Source organism: Triticum aestivum, chromosome 7B, assembly GCF_018294505.1.
Source record: "Triticum aestivum cultivar Chinese Spring chromosome 7B, IWGSC CS RefSeq v2.1, whole genome shotgun sequence".
Classification (NCBI taxonomy): Eukaryota; Viridiplantae; Streptophyta; class Magnoliopsida; order Poales; family Poaceae; genus Triticum; species Triticum aestivum.
This window is the reverse complement of record NC_057813.1, coordinates 222,235,426-222,255,241: the sequence shown is the minus strand read 5'-3', so window position 1 is coordinate 222,255,241 and position 19,816 is coordinate 222,235,426.

Sequence of the window (19,816 nt, the reverse complement as noted above, 5' to 3'; positions counted from 1 at the left end):
TGTTAGAGCCGTCGAGGCCTGTCCGCATCGCCCACGGCCCACAGCGCCCTGCGGACCGCGAGCTGCCTGGGGCATGGTGTCGCCCGGGGCGAGCGGCTCTGCGCGGGCGGGCCAAGCCGCCCAAGGATCAGGGTTGCCCGCCTATTCGCCAGACATGGTGATGACGATGCGACGGGGCGCGAAGCGGCAGAAGGCAGATCCCGGCACACCCTACCTGGCGCACCAAATGTTGGATTTCGGGTTCCGGCAGACCCTTGAGGTTCGAACACTGGGGTGCGTGTGGAGATTCAACCCTCTATCGGCTCGCTCTTCGCCGAATCGCTAGGACCTAAACTACCGAACTGAACCGCACAAGAGACACAAGATTTATACTGGTTCAGGCCACCATTGTGGTGTAATACCCTACTCCAGTGTGTGGTGTGGTGGATTGCCTCTTGGGCTTGATGATGAACAATACAAGGAAGAACAGCCTCGCGAGGGACTGTTCTTGGCTGGTGCGACGAACTACTGGGTGGAGTTCAATCGCTCTATCTACTGGTTTCTTGGTGAGGATCCCGATTGCTAGGTCAGGTCCAGATGCCTCTACCCTGGGGGTGGCTAGTCCTATTTATAGGCAAAGGCCCTGGGCCTCTTCCCAAATATTGAGCGGGAAGGGCGCCAACAATTGGCCATTTTGAAGGGGAACAGCGGGTACACTTATCCTGACTAAAGTTGGTCCTCGCCTGTCAAAGGCTCTGGTGGTGACGCCGGCTTGGGCTCCACAATGACTTCCTTCTGGCTGTTGGGCTGGTCTTGGTCTTGTTGCACCGAAATGGATGCCTTTGCTTGATGCTCTCGCCTGGGCTTGCTCCCTTTGCACCAAAGAGGAAAGGAGGACACTGCGCGGGCTGGTGCCCAACTGGCGCCCTTGGTCGTCATGGCTTGCATCATGGGCACCTTGCGAGGTACCCCGCCTTGAACTCTCCGCCTCCTGAGCCAGCCTGGTGAGGCCGTGCCTGAGGAAGCTCCTTGTCGTCCGCCCGCGAGGCTTGGCCCCTCGCGAGGGTCTTGAGCTTGTGTTGATGAAGATGGGCTGTGGTGGGCCTCCTTTGAGCCACGCCGCAGGCCGCAGGCAGGCAAGTCTGGGGACCCCCGTTCCTAGAACGCCGACACCATTTAGGTGCTAATCCATCTTGGATTAGGCGCTCTGGGTGGCTTCAACAGAACGGGGCGGCGCGGGCCTGTCAGCGGCAGAGGGTGCGCCCTGTGCTTGCCGGGCCATGGCGACGGTGCTGCGGCGTGCGCTAGCATGCATGAGGCCACGCGGAGGGCTAGGTGGCGTTGGGAAGCGCCGGACGGCGTAGCGAGCTGGCTCTGGCTCCCGTTGGCCGCCACGGGTGGCTCTGCCACCGTAGAAGTTGCCGGCATCGACGATGCTTGCCGCCACCGACACCTGCGCCCGTCCAGGAGAGCATGCGGTGCTCTGGTCAAGGAGGAGAGGCCGTGCGCAACGCGCCAGGGTGCTCAGGTGATCGATGACAAGTCTATGACGAAAAACAACACTGCTAACTCTGAAACTCTAAACTTTACTGAAAGGGGTAAAGGAACAGTGCCGGCCAAGTGTTCGACGAAATGATTTTGGCATGTGGGGAATTTTCCTTGAGCTGATCTTTGGTGGGGTGGCCTCACATTGCATCTGGGGCTTCCTGAATTTTGGTAGAATTTTTGGAGAAGAGAAAGTATGAATTTCACCAAATTTGGCAAATCTGGTCCAAACTTGCAGAGGTTGAAACTTGAAAATTTTGAAAAGAGAAAGAGTGGATCCTGATGGATCCAGGTTGGGGGTGCTAAGGACTATCCAGAGGAGTTGGTTTGAGATCAAAACTCAAAGGAATTCAGGTACTTCCTTTGTAAATCATCTAGGCTTAAAATAATTGACAAAATTGTTTTGGGGAATAGAATAAATGAAATAAAATCCAAAAATGGGTTGGATTTGTTGGAACAGAAAGTTTGGATTGCCCCAAGGTGGAGGGAGGGGTTTTGGGGAGGATTTACCACAAGAGGCATGGTAAAACCGTGGGTGGTTCAAAACAAAAGAAGCCCCAAAACCCAAATGGTTTCTTTAAAATAAAATAAACTCCAAAAATACATTTGAGAAGGGAACAATCAGAAGAAAGGTTTTTAATAACCAAACACCAGAGTTGAAGAAGATACAAAAATAAAATCCTTGCCATGGGAAAAGTTTTGAGAGAGAGGTTTTTGGAAGGATTTAAATGACCTTCTTCAAATCCAACAAAGTTTTTGTTGAAAACCAAATAATTTTTTTTGGAGTGTCACAGTGAGAGAATCCCATAGAGAGAAAGACAAAGTGAAAGATGATTGAGGACTGTGTGTGTGGTGGTGAAAAAGAAAGCTTAGGTACCGAATGATACCAGAGAACAGTAGAGACGTGAGAGATAATGAAAACCGTGTAATGTATAATCATAGGGAGAGTGTGACACTTCTCAAGGGAGACGTCGAGAGACCATGTTTGCGAGGATCGGAGAAACATGAAGTGAGCGTGCGGGTGAGCTGGAGAAAAGAGAGTGATAGCTACCTGAAGGAGCATGCATGCGAGAGAGATGGGCGTGAAAGGAGTAAACAAAAAAGTGATTCAAATATTTGAATTCGAGATGATGATACATGTAATCCATACTCGAACCAAAATCGATCTATCAAACATGCATACTCATATCAATTCACGCACCTCTATGTTATTTAATATGTAGATATTACTGATCCATACATTTTAGTAGAACATAATTTGGTTAAATTTTTTCAAATTCAACCTTAAGATTTCGAGATCGTTGTATTTGTAAATCATATTATACATATAAAGGAGCAGAATTCTTTGTTGTGCTTTTGAAAGTATATATAAAAAAATGATGTATATAGAATGTAATACCAATTGAAGATGGATCCCACCCCAAAAAAATAGAATACAAATGGGATTCGAATTGAGTTGGCACGATAAACGTGCACTCTGCAAAATTTGAACGAAGCGGGGAAAGTCGCAGTAACCGCCCGAAACGAAAATCCGCGAGATGGAAATTACTACTGCCTATCCCTGCCACGCAAAGCCTATCTGCTGGATTTCTATAGGTTTCAATAGGGGTAGGTTTGTAATTTCACCCAAACATGACCTATCCGCCTCTCACCCGAATTCATACACGGTGGGTGCCAAAACACAGTGTGTCCTCGGCCGAAATCGACTCCCTCCCCGATTCATATTCACAGATGGTGGGCGCCAAAAACAAACTCTCGTCGGCAAATATTCGGTGTATGCGAGATTACCGTCCTATCCCCAACCGACTAATGTTGTTGTGATGTAGTAGAAATTTGAAACGGGGGCTAAGTTTGTAAATTTCCTCGCATTTGAGACAAGCGCACCCTGAATACATGGTTCCCCTTCATCTCTACCTCCCTTTTCCCCATTCGTACTCCGTGGGCGCCAAAACACCCTCTCCACCCCACCCTCCTTCGTCCGCCGCCGTCCGCCACGCCATCCACCGCCGTCCTCCTCCACCATGCCGGAGCTGATACCCCGACGCTGCCGTCCATTACAAGAGATCGACCTCCCTCATCCACGCCTTCGGACCGAGATCCTTGCATCCCGTCCTCTCGCTTCATCCCCTTCATCGTCCACCTTGCTGGCGCCGCTCCTACGACCATCTCGTCCACCGCGCTCTCCCGCCACCGTCTACCCTCCTAGATCTGCTTCCATGCTGTCGACAGCCATCGCTACCGCAGCACCGTCAAACTCTCAGCAGATGCGTACACGGCGCTGCACCAGAGGCGGTACTCTTTCGTATCTGCTCAACTTATTTATCGTAGCAAGAAAATAGATCGCCACTGCTTTACTCTAATTTCTTGTCTTGGTTGCGAAGTTGCCTTTGTCCGGTTTGCACCTTCAGATCCGCCATGGCACGCTCAACACTATACTCCCAATGCTTATGCCTTTCCCCTTTTATATTCCACACTAGTTAAATCACAGTAGACTAAATTTCAAAATTGGGTCAGTCGATTTTTCAGAGCTCGTCGGAGTTCGCCGGTGCGATATAAGGGGATCGGCTAGTTGTAGGGCCTCGCCGAAAGAAGAAAACTCAACGCGGGTGGGGGTGGGGGCGGCGGAGGAACACAGGCGATGGGGGGCGGTGGTTCGGCCGGCAGCCCGTGCGGTGTTTTGTATGGGAAGAATCAGAGACAAGGAAGAATAAGGGTTAGGAGTCATAGGATCTTCATCCAACCGCCTGAAATGGTCGAGAGACAGCTGGGAGTTGCATTCTTAATGCGCTCTGGTTCATCATGTGTGGGCACTTCACAACCAACATTTTATTATCCAAAATCTGCTTGCTCTTCTTTACCATGTTCTACTTCCGTTCTTCTTTAATATGTACTCTCTCCATTCCTAAATACAAGTATTTGTATAGATTCCACCATGGACTATATATGGAGCAAAATGAGTGAATCTACACTCTAAAATGTATCTGGATACATCTGTATGTGATCCATAGTGGAAATCTCTACCAAGACCTATATTTTGGAACGGAGAGAGTATGATAGTAGTACAGTATGTTCCTTGTACTGAAGATGAGCAGGGACATTTGCAGTGTAGAGGTCTATACGGTCGGTTGTGATGGACACTTTGAGCCTCTTTGATTCGTAGGATCTTGTAAACATAGGAATAGGATTGGTAGTGGCCTGCCCACTTGAATCCTATAGGAATAGCAAGGAAACGCGGGGAGTTGTGTCGCCTTTGAGAGTTACACTGATATTAACAGTACTGCACCTTCACTTGAAGAGAGCTGGTACCCGAAGCCTTTCTAACCGTTCCGGCAATACTAGCACATATATTCCAGCAAGTTCCACTTTGCTGATTTTACTCTGATACTTAAGGTTTTCCCGTTATATCTACACTATGATCTGTGTAGCTGCTTTGTGTCGCACTGGCAGCAGTCCACTCTTGAAGCTAAACACTACAATGACTTACAAAATTGGCACCAAGGCATTGAGTTCCATTCTGGAAGCAATGAAACTCATACGCTCCCCACCTCCTGATTCTTGTTCAGAATATGATCCTAATGACTATTCTAACCTCGAGGAGTCAAAGGCAGATGGCCTGTCCTGTTCACCCATCAAGGTGCCTGTTCTAATTTGGCAAGGTTTTATTGATTGCGCGTATCTTGCATATGTTGTCTTGCATTTCTTCTACTTTGTTGCACCGCCATCTGCTTAGTTTACTCATCATATAACTCGAGATGCCATGCCCAACCATTATCAATACATATTCCATCTGTCATCATACCATGTTTTTTCACTCAAATGCTATTCTTGTGCATCAGACATCAAAAAGGAAGAGGGTGATTGCCGAACCTGAAGGAGCACCAGCAAAGTCCTTGAAAAATGTGGTGGTGCCGGAGAAATCAGACAGCGCCCCACTTATATTGGTTGTACAACCGGTGACACAAAACGTAGGACCGACTCCAGCAGACTATACCAATACTTCACTGGCCACACCACTAGCCCCACCACACAGGACCTGCACTCCAGCAAAAGGTATACCAACTTCATTTGCCATAGCACCAGCCGTACCACAGAAAAATCCCACTCCAGCAAAAAGTACAGCAAGTCCACCGGCCGAAGACCTATCCCAACTGTAGAGACGGCCAATTCCTGCAGATTGGAACCCCATTCCATTTATTTCCAGTTTAAAAGACAATGCTTTCAATGTTGTTAGGGACTACGTGCATATATTCCCATCATGGGAAGATTATAGTGAAGATAAACACCATTTTCACATCTTCCTGTCCAACTTACGTGTAAGTGCTATTATTCATGGTTATTATTTTCCTGTTTTCTGCTGATCGAACACATCAATGATTTACATTACATCGTTGTAACTAGGCGATGGACAATCTAGATAGTCATGACGAGGAAAGCTTGCTTGGGCTTTTCAAGGAAGCATTGCAGCAGTATCGGCGTTACCTGAGGAAATCACACTTTGATGGCAAGTCTACAAACGAATTTCCGTTGAAGTCTCCTCTGCTAAATTTAGAAGACATTGAATGGAAAAACCTTGTTATTAACTAGTCTCATTCTCAGGATGAGGTACTGTCTATGAAATCACATGACAATTTGAACTTCTACTTTTCCGCATGTGCCTTACGGATCTTTTTTGTAGGAAATCTGCTCGAAGAAGAATTCTAGTTTGAAAAGAACGACAGGAAATCGCAAATATGCTGCCCGCTGCTTTGCTCTTGTTAGTACCTGTTGTCGTGTATCACTGTACTTGCATACATACCTGGTTCATTATGTGAGAGCAGTATGCATGATAGCTTGCTTATCAATTGTTCGTTCCAAATTATCTGATCCGTATGAATGGTTACATTAGTGTAGAATATATCCAATGCGAATGAATTTTTTTTAGCTCTGCATTGTTCTTGTAAGTACATGTTGTCCTTTATCAGTGTACTTATATTGACTGGTAGTTGTTCATGTACCATCACTCTGCAGCGTATTTTCCTTTGCCCTCCATTTTCGACACATCAGATCTATATTTACTCTTACCATAAGGTTGGTACTGAAGAAGTTTAGCTGTGCATTACTCTTGGCTGTGCCTTTTGCATGTATCGTTGCACATACATTTATAGCTACTTGGTTATGTAGCATCACTCTTCATCTTATCTTAAATATTCTCCATTTTTTCCGTATATTATCACATCTATATTTACTCTTAAGAAAATGTAGAATAAAGGCAATGCTTATGAAGAAGATTCTGTGGTAAACTTCTTGAATTGCCCCCCCCCCCATCAGCATGGACAAGGGCTTTATAGAGCCTGTCTTCACCAGTAATGTAAGTTTGTCCTTCTCAAGCCTTCAAACTGTGTTGGGTATATTTGGTTAGGCATGGCTGCAATAGCTGTTTATTTTTGGTGTTTGCTTCAAATTGCATGTTTAAAGTTTATTATGTAGTTCATAAACAAAAGTTTGTCCTTCTCAATTTAAGTTTTCAGTTGTACAACCAAGTTCCTTCTTCATACCATGTAAATTAAACTATACAGAGCAAGTGATCTTCTTTTGCACTACATGTATGCTTCTGTTCTTCATCTGTAATCCAGTGGTGTGGTGAACCTACCGACTACAGCACAATGTCATATTCTGCAATGTCTTAACTATGAACAATGTCATATCATTCTACTATTATTTAAACTGTCTCTTTATTTGCCAACCTGAAATGGGATAAATTGACAGCACACTAACCATTGATACTTATGAGTTCTTGATCTGTAATCCAGTGGTGTCGTGAAGCTGCCAACTCCTTCACAATGTCATTTCCTGCCATGTCTTGACCTGAACAATACCATATTGTGTTAATACAATGTCATTTTAAACTGTCTTGACCTGAAATGTGATGAATTGTCAGCACTGATACTTTTATGTGCAAAACCTTTCATCTGTCTGCTTGTTTATCTTTCAGAGTGAGGAAGATATAAGTGTTGAACAAGCGCAATCTCATCATCTTGCTTAGCTGCTTGCGCTGCAGCTCCCCAACAGGGATAACCTTTCTTGAACTCTATTGAAGTGCTGTCGGTTTTGTATATTATTTTGTTGGCATGTTTATTTGCACTGTTGGCGATCTTTGTTGCCCAGTGTATGTAATCTGCTATCTGCTTGTGCTTTATTATCATAGTGGCGAACTTTGATGCCTAGTGGATGTAATATGCCGTAATATTTTTATTGTATAATCTAGATTTTTTGTTATTCACGATGCTGCAGTTATTTTACTATATATATATATCCTGTCTTCGCAGTAAACTGGCCAAACCGTCAAATTACGGTACATAATCGGGCCATCATGCAATCACGATGTATGATCCGCATAATGGGCCCCGTCAAACTGGCCCACTAGTAGATTCGGGCCTTTAATAGGCCGAGTAACCCCCGGCCCTCTTTTCGTAAGAAAACTCAATGGGCTTTTAGGAGGCTGAGAAGTAGGTTTGGCCTGAAACGTGCCGAATTGCTCACGGGCCGGCAGTAGCCCGAAATGGACCCTGGCCCATGATTGTGCGAATCAAATCACGGGCTTTTAATAGGCCAAAGTTGTCTTGGTCCTTGTTTGGCTGAATCAGATATCGGCTGCGAGCAGGCCGGATGCAAACCGGGCCGTAGTTAGGCCCAACTATATGACGGGCTTTTAACAGGCCGAAATTAATATAGGGCCGAAATGTTAAACCGGCCCTTAACAGGCCGAAACTAATATCAAGCCGAATTACTAAATGGGCCTTTAGCAAGTGGCTCCAAAATCATAGCGTCCAGTTAACGGGCCGAATCTGATATGGGCCATAATTGAGCCCAAAGCCTCTTAAAGGGCCGGACCTGATCTGGGCCGTGATTTGGCCCAGAACGTGGGAGGCTTTTAACGGGCCGGATCTCATATGGGCCATTATTAGGCCCGGAACGTGGCAGGCCATTAATGGACCAGATCAAATATGGCGGGCATTTGGCCCAAAACATGGCAGTCAGTTAATGGGCCGGCCTACTAGGGTCCTCAAAATCTTGTGGGCCTACAGCTGGGCCGGCCTATTAATGTCGGCGAAATCTCGTGGGCCTTTAGCTGGGCCGACCCATTATGATCCGCAAGAATTTTGTGGGCCTTTACCTGGGCCGGCCCATTATGGCACACAAAAATCTTGTGGGCCTTTACCTGGGCCGGCCCATTATGGCCCGTGAAATCTTGTGGGCCTTTAGCTGGGCCAGCCCATTATGTCTGCAAAATCTCATGGGCCTTTAGCCGGGCCGGCCCATTATGGTCCGCAAAATCTTGTGGGCCTTTAGTTGGGCCGGCCCATTTAAACTTGATGGGCCATGCCACGTGTCGATGTAACATAGGCGCCTTCTGCCCAATGAGTGGATGACATCTGTCCCAACGATGAGCCGACACGTGTTTCCTCCAGCCAATGATGATTTTACACGTGGAAAATCCCCATTGGTCGGGGCTGTTAACGGGTTATCGGATCCAAAACCCAACCCGATAGCTTAATGGAGTTCCGTTATGGTGGATGCCACGTGTCGGTCACCCATGACGAAAGCACTTCTGTGACGCACGATTTATCGTCATGGAAGTGGACACTTCCATGATGATAATTTTGCTAATGTCATGGAACACTTCTACGACAGCACATGTATGACTATCTTGATTCTGTCATAAAATTTTCATGGATGTACATGCATGACAAAAAACGCGACCTACTGTGACAAACACGTATCATCACGGAAGTGTATTTATTTGTAGTGGCACCACCGCCACCAAGCCAACGGGCGAGACCCCATTCTTCCTCGTGTATAGAGCCGAAGCGGTTCTCCCTCATGAGGTCAAGCATCACTCCACGCGGGTCCTGGCCTTTTAGGAGGCCCGTCAGGATGCCATGCGGGGGATGGACCTCGTGCTGGGGGAGGAGCGCCACCGTCAAGCCTCCCTTCGGGCGGCAAGATACCAGCAGGCGCTGCGACGGTATCACTGCCTCTCGACACCAGGACGCTCGAGGTGGGCGATTTCATCCTGAGGCGGGTACTCTCCAGGGAAGGGCTGCACAAGCTCTCACCCATGTGGGTGGGCCCGTTTAGGATTGCCCAAGTCTCCAGGCCTGGCACCACGCGCCTGGAGACGCAGGACGTGATCCTCATCCAGAACGCCTGGAACATCCAACATCTCAGAAAGTTCTACCCATGAAGCAAGGCCCAGTGCCTATGAAGGTCTCCGCCCGTGACACTCTCACGTAATAAGGAGTGGTGCTGTACACGCCCCGGAGTCTCCGGAGAGCCGCCCTCGGGACTCGTGGGCTCCCTCCCACATCCTAGTGGCAGCACTTAGCTCCGCGCTGGTGAGAAGACTAGACTAGGTGCTGGACGCACCTGTTCATTTGCTTTCTCTAGTTGGCTTGCATCTATTTTGTAGGAATTTGAAGTTCTGGCATTTCTTGATGGCTTGGTTGATTCCCTTCTTCCCTCGGTTTCTCCCCTCGGTTCTTTGCGTTGCGCCGGGGAGAGCGGCAATTGCCCGACGCTCTTCCTCCCGCGCCTCACGAGGGAGATGGATAGGTGCGTGCATGCGTGCCCCTGGTCTCCATGAGGCGCCCTTGACTGAGCACGTGATCGGTGCACTCCCTTTCTTTTCAAATCCCTGCCCCACGGGTACCACGATGTGGTGTGCTAGGCCGTGATTAGCCCATGCCTGAGGCCTCGCGCAAGGAGGGATAGGGATTTTTTCTAATGAGTTCCCGCAGCTTCGTGATATCTCCCGAGTCGGCAGCAGGGAAGCTACCTCACAAGGTGGGAGCTACCTCGGATGTATCAAGCCAAGTTACCCCTCTATGCTTACATGAAGCACAGATGCCACAACATAACCCAAAAACAATAAATATAGCATAAAGCATCATAAGCTTCATGGTTCATTACACGCCCTTGCAGGGCCCCATGCTTGTTTCTTGTGGTACAGGAAGAAAGGAAAGGACAGACAAAAGCAGCTCCTACGCCACAGCTACTCACGTGAATCGGCCCCCAGTGCCCCGGACTCAGCCGGAGCCCTCTTCGCGCTTCACTAGGGCGTGGCGGCGGGATGACCCACCACCGTCCTCATAGCGGGCCCGACGACGTGGTGGCTGGTCATAGCCGCCGCTGCTGGAGCTTTCGTCCAAGGAGGAGCTACCGCTGACGGACGAGCCGCGCCTGTCGCTGAGGACGAGCTCGCCCTCATCCATGTCACGGTCGTCACCAAGGCCGAGCACTTCGTCACCATCATTGTCCTTAGGGCAGCACCTGGTGTGGCGACCATCCTCCCCAAACACCCTCACAAAGAGGGTCGTGGCACCGTCGAACTTGAACTGGAGGGTGCACCGCCGCTCAGGCCGCGCGTGCGGGCGAATGTCTGCCAGCCGCGGGCCAGGGCTACATTGCCCGCGACGGAGATCTCCACCGTGACCCATGAAGCCTTGCCGCAGCAGCCATCGACCTGCAGCCAGAGGCCGTCAGGACCCGTGGTCGGCAGCTCGCCGGCAAAGGAGCATGGGAGTTGAAGCCGGGTGCCTGCCGGGTTCTCTGACCACACGATGAACTCTACCAGCACCTCCTCCAAGTGGAAGCGTGGCCGGGGAGGCCGGGCAACCATGGCGCGCCTCCCTTCATTGGCGGGGCTGCCATATCTTGGGAAGTTGCCGCCACGCGAAGAGACGTCGCCACGACCGCCAGGGGTGGCACCGGACCCCGAAGAAGTTCGTCCGCGCACGCGGGGGACCGTAGCGGGGATCGTGGCATGCTTGCGGGGGCGACCACGCCCCCTCTTAGGCGGTGGCGAGCCGGGCCCCTCCTGGCGGGCCTTCCCCTTCTCGGCGGACGAGAACCTCTTCATCAGTGCCATGGGTGTTGTAGCAAAGGCGGTGAAGCGAGGAAGAAGAAGAAGAAGCAGGCAGAATGGAGGAAGAGATGAGTGCCGGGGGCTCCGCCCCTCCCCTCATTTATAGCCGGAAGGAGGCCAACCGCCAGCCTCCATGATCGCAGGTAATGATGGTTTTTTGCTACATGCAATAGGGTCTCGTCAAATCGAATGGTTGCCGAGGCGGCACGGGGAAGCGAAGATGCCACGTCCCATCAATCGTCATGCATCAATCAAGGTCGCGGGTGGTTGGGGCCCGCGGCGCTCCGCACTTGCCCCATGGCTTCGCCTCGAAGCCAAGTCCGAGAGCGCCTTGGGCCCAGGGGCTACTGTCAGCATCCTGGGAATGGGGGTACCCGGACTTGCCTGCCCGCGGCTCATGGTGTGGCTTCACCAGCGGCCTGGTACGACCCATCTTCGTCAGCAAGCCACTCAAGACACTTGTGAGGGGGCCAAGCCTCACGAGGCGGACGACACAAGACCTCCTTGGGGGCAGCCTCACTAGGTTGGCTCCTGAGGAGCGGAGATATCAAGGCAAGGAGCACCTCGCGAGGTGTGCGTGATGTGAGCCATGACGACCAAGGCCAGGCGGGCGCCAGCGGGCTTAGAGTACCAGTTTCCTCTTCGGTGCTAAAGAAGCAGTTGCAGGCGAGGAGTCCCGAGGCATCAGACAAAGGTTTCCATATTGGTGCAACAAGACTAGGACCGGAAGGACGGCAGGATGAAGGTCATCACACAGCCCATAGCAGCGTCACCACCAGAACGTTTGGCAGGCGAAGACCACCTTTTGTCAGGATAACTTGTACTAGTTGTCTCCCTTCAAAATTGGCCGTTTTGGGATCCCTTCCCACCTACATTTGGGAAGAGGACCAGGGCCTCTATAAATAGGACTAGCCACCACCATAGCAAGGGGACGAACCTTGGATCAGATCCATTCCTCCAAGGCATCTCACCAGCTCATAGAGCTCAAGAACACATCTCCGCAGGAGGCTGTTCATCCCTTGTACTTGTTCATACGTAGCCTACAAGGCAATCCACCAAACCACAGTGGAGTAGGGTATTACACCACAATGGTGGCCCGAACTAGTATAAACTCTCGTGTCTCTTGTTCCCTAGGTTCGGCGAGCTAGGATTTGAGATCATTGCGCGAGCGAGCTAGAGAGGGAGAGATTTCTTCATGCGCATCCCAGTGCTTGAACCTTAAGGGTTTGCTGGAACCCATGATCTGAAAATGGTGTTGGATCATCCCTCTTCGAATGACTTGTTGTATTTGCCGCTTGTTCTGTATGGGTAGTTCTCTCTTTTGTTATGCATATTCCTTGTCATTTGGTCATCCTCATCTATGTCGCTCTTACTATGTAATAGTTGCCTCTATATAGAATGTCATTCTCGTCTGGATCACGAGAGTCTGAGCACTGCAGATGTGTGCGTTTTGGTGGTGTAGCAAGACTTCTTATGAACTATCATGTCTTGTTGTTTATGTCAGTAGTAGTCACTAGTCAGTGTTTGAATGTTCTATATATCGTTGTTTCGAACTGTTTATTGTCTTGAACTGCTGGTGGGCTAAATGAGGGCATCACCATTCTCCAATGTTCAGAGTATATCTCTTTTTTTCAAGTTATAACTTGAGCTCGGTGTCTTTTCGATGATGTACACTTTTTTGGGCCAGTGAGGTGTCGTTGAATATTGACCGAGTAGTAACGCAATGCCAAACAGGTCAATTATGACTCTCAGGCTGGGCTCTCAAAAGATCCTGAAAAGGCCGGGCTCTCAAAAAAAGAAAGAATAAGGACTCTTAGGCCAACATGTGGGCGCCACCGGTGTTTTCGTGCGCTTGCACGCCGAGAGCATATTGGCGCGTGTTCCAAATTCATGGTACCTTTTCATCCCCAATCTCCTGCCCCTCCCCCACCTCTGGAATATCGATTCCTACTCCAGTTCCCCCATATCCCCCTCTTGTACTCCTTGTACTCAAGTGCACTATCATGTCGCCGGTCAACGCGGATCTTTGAGCCGGAGATCCTGAGGTCCGTCCTGCCTTCGGTGCGCTGCGTGTTGTCGCTCAACAGTGGCATGGCAGCACTTGACGACCAATTTGCGGGCAAAGTGTTGATGGTAACCATCAATGGCGGCCGGCCTCCCGCCTCGCTGGAAGACCTTGTCAAAGCTGTTGGCATTGTGCACGGCATCCAAATAAGTGACTTGCTTGTCGAAGTCTATCCACCACTGGCTGATTTCTTCGTCTGGTTCCGGACAACTTTCGACTACAGTTGTGTGTTTGAATCTTCCCGACATTTGTTCTGCGATGGCGCGCTGGTGAGCTTTGGTCGGTGGCACCCAGGATTGAAATTTTAACAAAGCTTACCTTCCACGGCATGGCTCGACATGCTTGGAACAGCGAGTCCATGAATGAGCTTATCAACAACCTTGGAGGTGAGCTCGTAAGTATGTTTGTTCCTCCACACAGCTGGGCTCTGATGGTTATGGCATGGATGAAGAACCGTCCATCATACCGAAGGTGATTGGTGTTGAGATACCGGTGCAAGAACTAGGGTTGTACTATTCGTCGCCACCAAGGCCGCCGCGGATCACGTTAGGGATGTACATGTATCGAGTGTTCATGCATGTTGAAGAAGTGGTCAATGCATCAATCAAAGTTCTGCTGCCACAGCCGGCACCAGGGTCCGTCGAGGCCGTCCGTTACAGGAGTCAACATCTGACTTTCCCCGTGTTGCTTGGAACGATGGATGGCACAAGGCCTACTACATCGCGTGGCGGAGGCCACTGCTTCTTTAGGAGAAGAGGCAAGGCTGGCTGCCTGGATGTGCTCTAATTTCAGGTAACAACTGAATCTTGTCAGATACTAGTTAAATCTGAGCTATCAGTGTGAAGCACTGATGTGCCAGTACATTTGAATGTGACATGTTCTATTTTTGTACCTGAACTTTTTTTAAAAGGGGTTGTACGTCAACTTAATGTGCTAGCTGAACTTATTGTGTTGTTAGTCTGTTTTCTTTGCACGACATTCAAGATATTTCCCCGTCATTTATAAAGATGATGAACTGTTATGTACGAGTTCGTTGGTTTCAACATAGCCCTACCCGTAGCGATCCACTGCTTCCACCCTGATTGTGCCGCCTGCGTGAAACTCTTGTAAGGAAGTTCAGTGTGCTATGATGTTCTATATGATTGTGTCAACTATATAAGTTTTTACTGTGCATCAGCAATGCATATGGCTGAAAGATGTATTTACGAGCATCGACCGTTGGGTCTCTCTCTCTCTCTCTCTCACACACACACACACACACAAGTGGGACCCGTTGAATTATTTCTTCGCTCGTGACAACTTTTAATTAGGTTCCACTGTACTCTAACTTTTTTCTTAAGTTATTAATTGAGCTCAGTGACTTCAAAAAGTTATACAGAAGCCTTGTTTGAGCCTTTCCGGCGTCACTGAATGTGGGCTGAGTAGCCATGTAAAGTTGTACTGTACTACACAGGCCTTTTTTTAACATCAGCAATGAAACTGGGCCGACAGTTGTACATAATATCCGGGTTGACTTGTTATTCTCCGCCCTGCTGGGCTGCAAATCTTTCCTAGGAGGGATGCATTAGGCTTAACAAGAAAATGGGCTTTAAGAAATAATAAATGGGATGTAATTATGAAAACTGAGGAGTAAGTATAAAAAATGCACCAAACACGTAATTAGTTTAAAAAAATATTATTATTGGATTTTGAAAATTTTAATTTCATTACTTGTTGCGTGCACAGTATTTCAATGGATTTTTATGTAATACAAATTTATTTTGAAATTATATTTAATCTGACTAGAAATTTCAGGATAAAAATATTTCGGATCCCATCAAAATGTGGGAACTTCTACTGAATTCTGTTTTGAGCGGTTGGTTGAAATTATTATTCGTTGTCCTAGTTAGAAAATGGGTTGTAGTTTTAACAAACTATAAATGGGCAGTACTAAATTCCATTATAATTCAAAAATGGGTTGTACATTCTTACAAATCGCAAATGGGCTATATGTTCTCTGCCACACACACTTGTGGGCCTACTAAGTTGACGCGTACGCAAGGCTTTGTCAACTTATAGTCAACACACGGTTCTAGCAGTAGTGGACGTTGGATGTCCATCCAACGGATGTTGTGCTTCTTCTTCAATCCCGAATATTCTTGCTTCAGTCGCACAAAAAATGATTCCTCCCCCTGACATCTGGGGTGCACCATTTAGGAGGCTGGCTTGTGGGCCTACTAAGTTGATGTGTAGCGAGCGCTTTGTCAACTTAGTCAATATAAATGATTCTAGCTGCAGTGATCGTACGATGTACATCCAACGGTCATCATGCTTGTTCAACCTCTAGTCTTCTTGCTCTAGCCGCCGAAACCAGCGCCGACCGTGCCGCCTGCTCCTTCCTCCCGTGTCCGGCTGTGCTGCCACCGCTGACCATGCCATCCCTTTATACTCACCCACACCTCCTGTTATTCTCTGGCGACGGTAGCCTCACACCGCAGTCGAAGCAGTCAACCCACGTACTCCCCTCCGCGTGGACATCCACTGTCGCGTCTTCCCCGGCTCCGCATTGTTGCCTTCCTAGGCCTCGCTGTCGTCCACCGCCTTGGTGCTCTCTGCGCGGCGTGGTCAACATGGTCAACAAAGGACAGCCATCGGGAGAGGACTTTAGGCGGTGAGGCTGGCAGCTGGACCCACCATCTACATCTTCGAACACAAGGAAGTGCCTCCTTATTACTCGCAAAATAAAAATGATCCCCCCTAATAGTTGGAACTGACCAGTTATATCTTCACGCGCAAGGAAGTGCGTCCTTATCCTCCCTGACCACTGGGACCCACCCAGTCAAAGCGTATGTAGCGTTGTCTGTCTGTTCACTAATGTGTACGTACATACTGGTCGATTGGTCTCCCTGCAAGTATGAACCGTGGCCGAATAAGTAGCGGCACGTATCGTTGTAGAGCACCCGACATAGCAGTTCACGCAGTCCCGTCTAAGTCATGTACACATATGTACAGCCACAGGGTAAAAAATACAGCCACGTATGTACATACGGGCGGGGTCTCGAGCACATACTCGCGCATATATATGGATGGCCAGGGCTTGTGTACATGGAAAGGCAACGGACGGCAGCAACGGTGTCCTGTTCATGGGGCAGCGAACCGGCTGGGTTAGAATGGAGAAACGGTGTCCTGTTCATCAGGAGGCAACCGACTGGGTCGGAATGCATCATGTTCAATGGGAGCTAACGGTCTTGGATGGAACAGCCAAAACGGGGTATGGCGTACCGCAGAACGGAGGAAACGGCCTTCTGTTCAACCGGCCACGGTCTAAACGGGATCCTGTTCATCGGGAGGGGTCTTGCATACTGCAAAACGGAGGAAAAGGACTTGTGTTAGAGTGCCTACGGTCAAAACGGGGTCCTATTGATTGGAAGGGGTCTGGCGTACCACAAAACAAAGGAAACACACTTGTGTTGGAGCGCCTACGGTCGAAACGGGGTCCTGTTAATCCATCGTCTACTGCCTCACTCCAGCGGCCCTGGGCTACTGTTCATCCACCATCATCCTCCTCCAGCCCCCACCAGCTACTGTTCATCCAAGGCTACTGCTCATCCAGCCTCCACCGGCTACTGTTCATCCCGCCTTAGTGGGGTCCTATTCATCCACCCCCAACCGGCTGGGTGCAGCGGCCTCCTCGGGGTCCTATTCATCCAGTGACAATGGCCTACTGCCACATGGTTATATTCATCCCACCCCCACCGGGAACTGTTCTTCCAAAGCCAACCAACCGGATCAACTCACCACGTCTCGACTCATTCTACGTACCACGCGCATGCTAGCAACGGTCACTGTTCATCGAGAGGCAATACACCGGCTAGCCACGTCTCGCACGGGGGCTCGATCGGCTTCAGTAAGCATCAGCAGTGATTGATCGCTCGGGTTCAGTTAGCAGCAGCAGTGAAGGAATGGCTAGGGTTTAGTCAGTAGCGAATGAATCGCTCGGGTTCAGTTAACAGCCAAGGGATCGATCGCTTGGGTTCAGTAACATGCAATCGCTCGGGTTCAGTTAGCCAATGCCTCGCACACACGCGCATACACGAGAGAAACGCGCAAACCATAGTGCATCGCTTGGTCCCGACCACCCACCGTAACCAGGAACTCCGTGATATTTTCCTCGCCCTCGCTTCTACCACAATTTTTTCCGTCATGGACAGCCCTAAGAATGTCATGCGACTGCGTCTCCGGCCCGCCCAGGACGAAAAGCCCATTTTTTGTCATGATTTTTTGTCATGGAAGTAGGAGCCCACGACATCTATGATCATACCGGGTTTTGTCACAATTATCGTCATAGAAGTGGCATAAGCATGACAGGGAAAAAATTTGTTCAGGCCAAAAGGTCACGGATGTGTCCTTGTTTTGTAGTGAGGTGAAGAGCCAAGCGCACGGTTAATATTTGTGATGCCAAGTGTAAGCTTTATAGGAGAACGAGTAGTAGTACTAGTAGTAGTATGTACTGTATGAGGAAGAAGGCAATAAGAATGTATGTTTTGTGTGACAGTTTCTTCTTACAGGATGTGCTAGGCCTAATGGACCTCATTGTTGCAATGGGAGTATCATACAAGTGCTTATCATAGATAGCACGATTCAGAGTGGTGGGCAGTGGGAATAATATTCTGAGCTGCTTAGCCTTAAACCCCATGAAGAAGTCCCTCGAGAGGAATAGCCATCCTCTATAGGTGCTCCTATGTAAAATGAGTAAATGAGAGAAAAATACAACGAGATGAAGTAAAAAAATCACCAGCCATAGAGCCAGCCCTATTGTATCATTGAATGATATTTCTACATCGTGATTGACATGGCTATATTATTAAATATGCTGCAGAGGTAGCAGTGGATGGATATTCAACGAGGAGTGAAATGATGGCTGCTTCCTCAGTCAAACTTAGGGAAAGGTGGGCCTCATGATTTTTCAGCTCATAAGTCATTATTACTACTGCCTATACTCTTTGCCCATTTAATAACCGCGTGGTAGAGTAGTTGGCTATACTTTTAATAACCATGCTCGAAGATAAGAGGTGCACGCACCCACACACATAGTACTCTCTGTGTCTTCCCCAACCACACACATGACACAGTGGAGCTCATTTCTGTACGAAGATGTAGCCCACGTGATAATTTGACGCATGTACTAGTTACTCACTTAATGGAGGGTCGGGAACCACACATGAATGGTGCTGCATTATTTACAAATAAAGTCTTTTTTCTTCAGTGGCACGTACGCAATATAAATAGGTTCATATCGAAAGAAAAAGAAACCGCTCCATTATATACATAGCCAGGGATTGCTCTCTTCACACTCTCTCCCACAAAACGACTGTGGCCACATCTCTAGTCACATACTCGCCGGATCACGTCCGTCGGGGGAAGGGGAGGATATTTTGTGTAGATCCGGTAGCCGTCTGCGAGGGCAAAAACCCACTGTCGATGCGTCCCGATCAGGGGTCCCCACTATTCTCTCTCACAAACCCGGCGCGGTTGCCTTTGTCCCTTGCTCACTACCGCGACGTGGGCAGATGCCGCCTCTCGCCGCCCCTCCTAGCTACATCCCGACATCCCTCGGGTACAACTTCCTTTACAGCCGTCTTGCACCATTGCCCCAACTGCCCACATCAATATTTCTCTACTTCTTTGCCCTGCACGTACCTCTACTGGCTTCTACTGTATTTATGATGAGTTTATGTCTCATCAACTAGTGCCACTAGTCTTGTTCTAATCACACTTCTTCCATTTCTTTACCAAAGGCATGCTCAGCTTGACTTTAGTGAAACTGCACAAAATGATTTGATGCTCAAACGGTTGCAAACTTAATTCCTTCGGAATGTTCAACCTTGCCAGCAAATTAATGCCTGGTTAGGGTTTAGGGTTCAAGGCCTCGGGACTGTGTGGATCAATTTTTTTCTTTAGTTGACTCAGTTCCAAAATAAGTGTCTCAACTTTAGTACAACTTTGTACTAAAGTTGAAGTTGGCATAAAGTTAAGACACTTATTTTGGAGCGGAGGGAGTACATATTGGCTCTGATATGTGAATCATTGAGATGCAATAGCATGCATGTTAGTCTCCTTTTTATTTTATGGAATGTTGCGATGGGTGTCGGTGTCAAAACCGGCAGATCTCAGGTAGGGTGTCCCAAGCTGTGGGTCATGGATCGATGAGTAACTGGAGACAGGGGACGTGATTTTTACCCAGGTTCGGGCCCACTTAATGGAGGTAATACCCTACTTCCTGCTTGATTGATCTTGATGAATATAGAGATTACAAGAGTTGATCTACCTCGAGATCATATGTT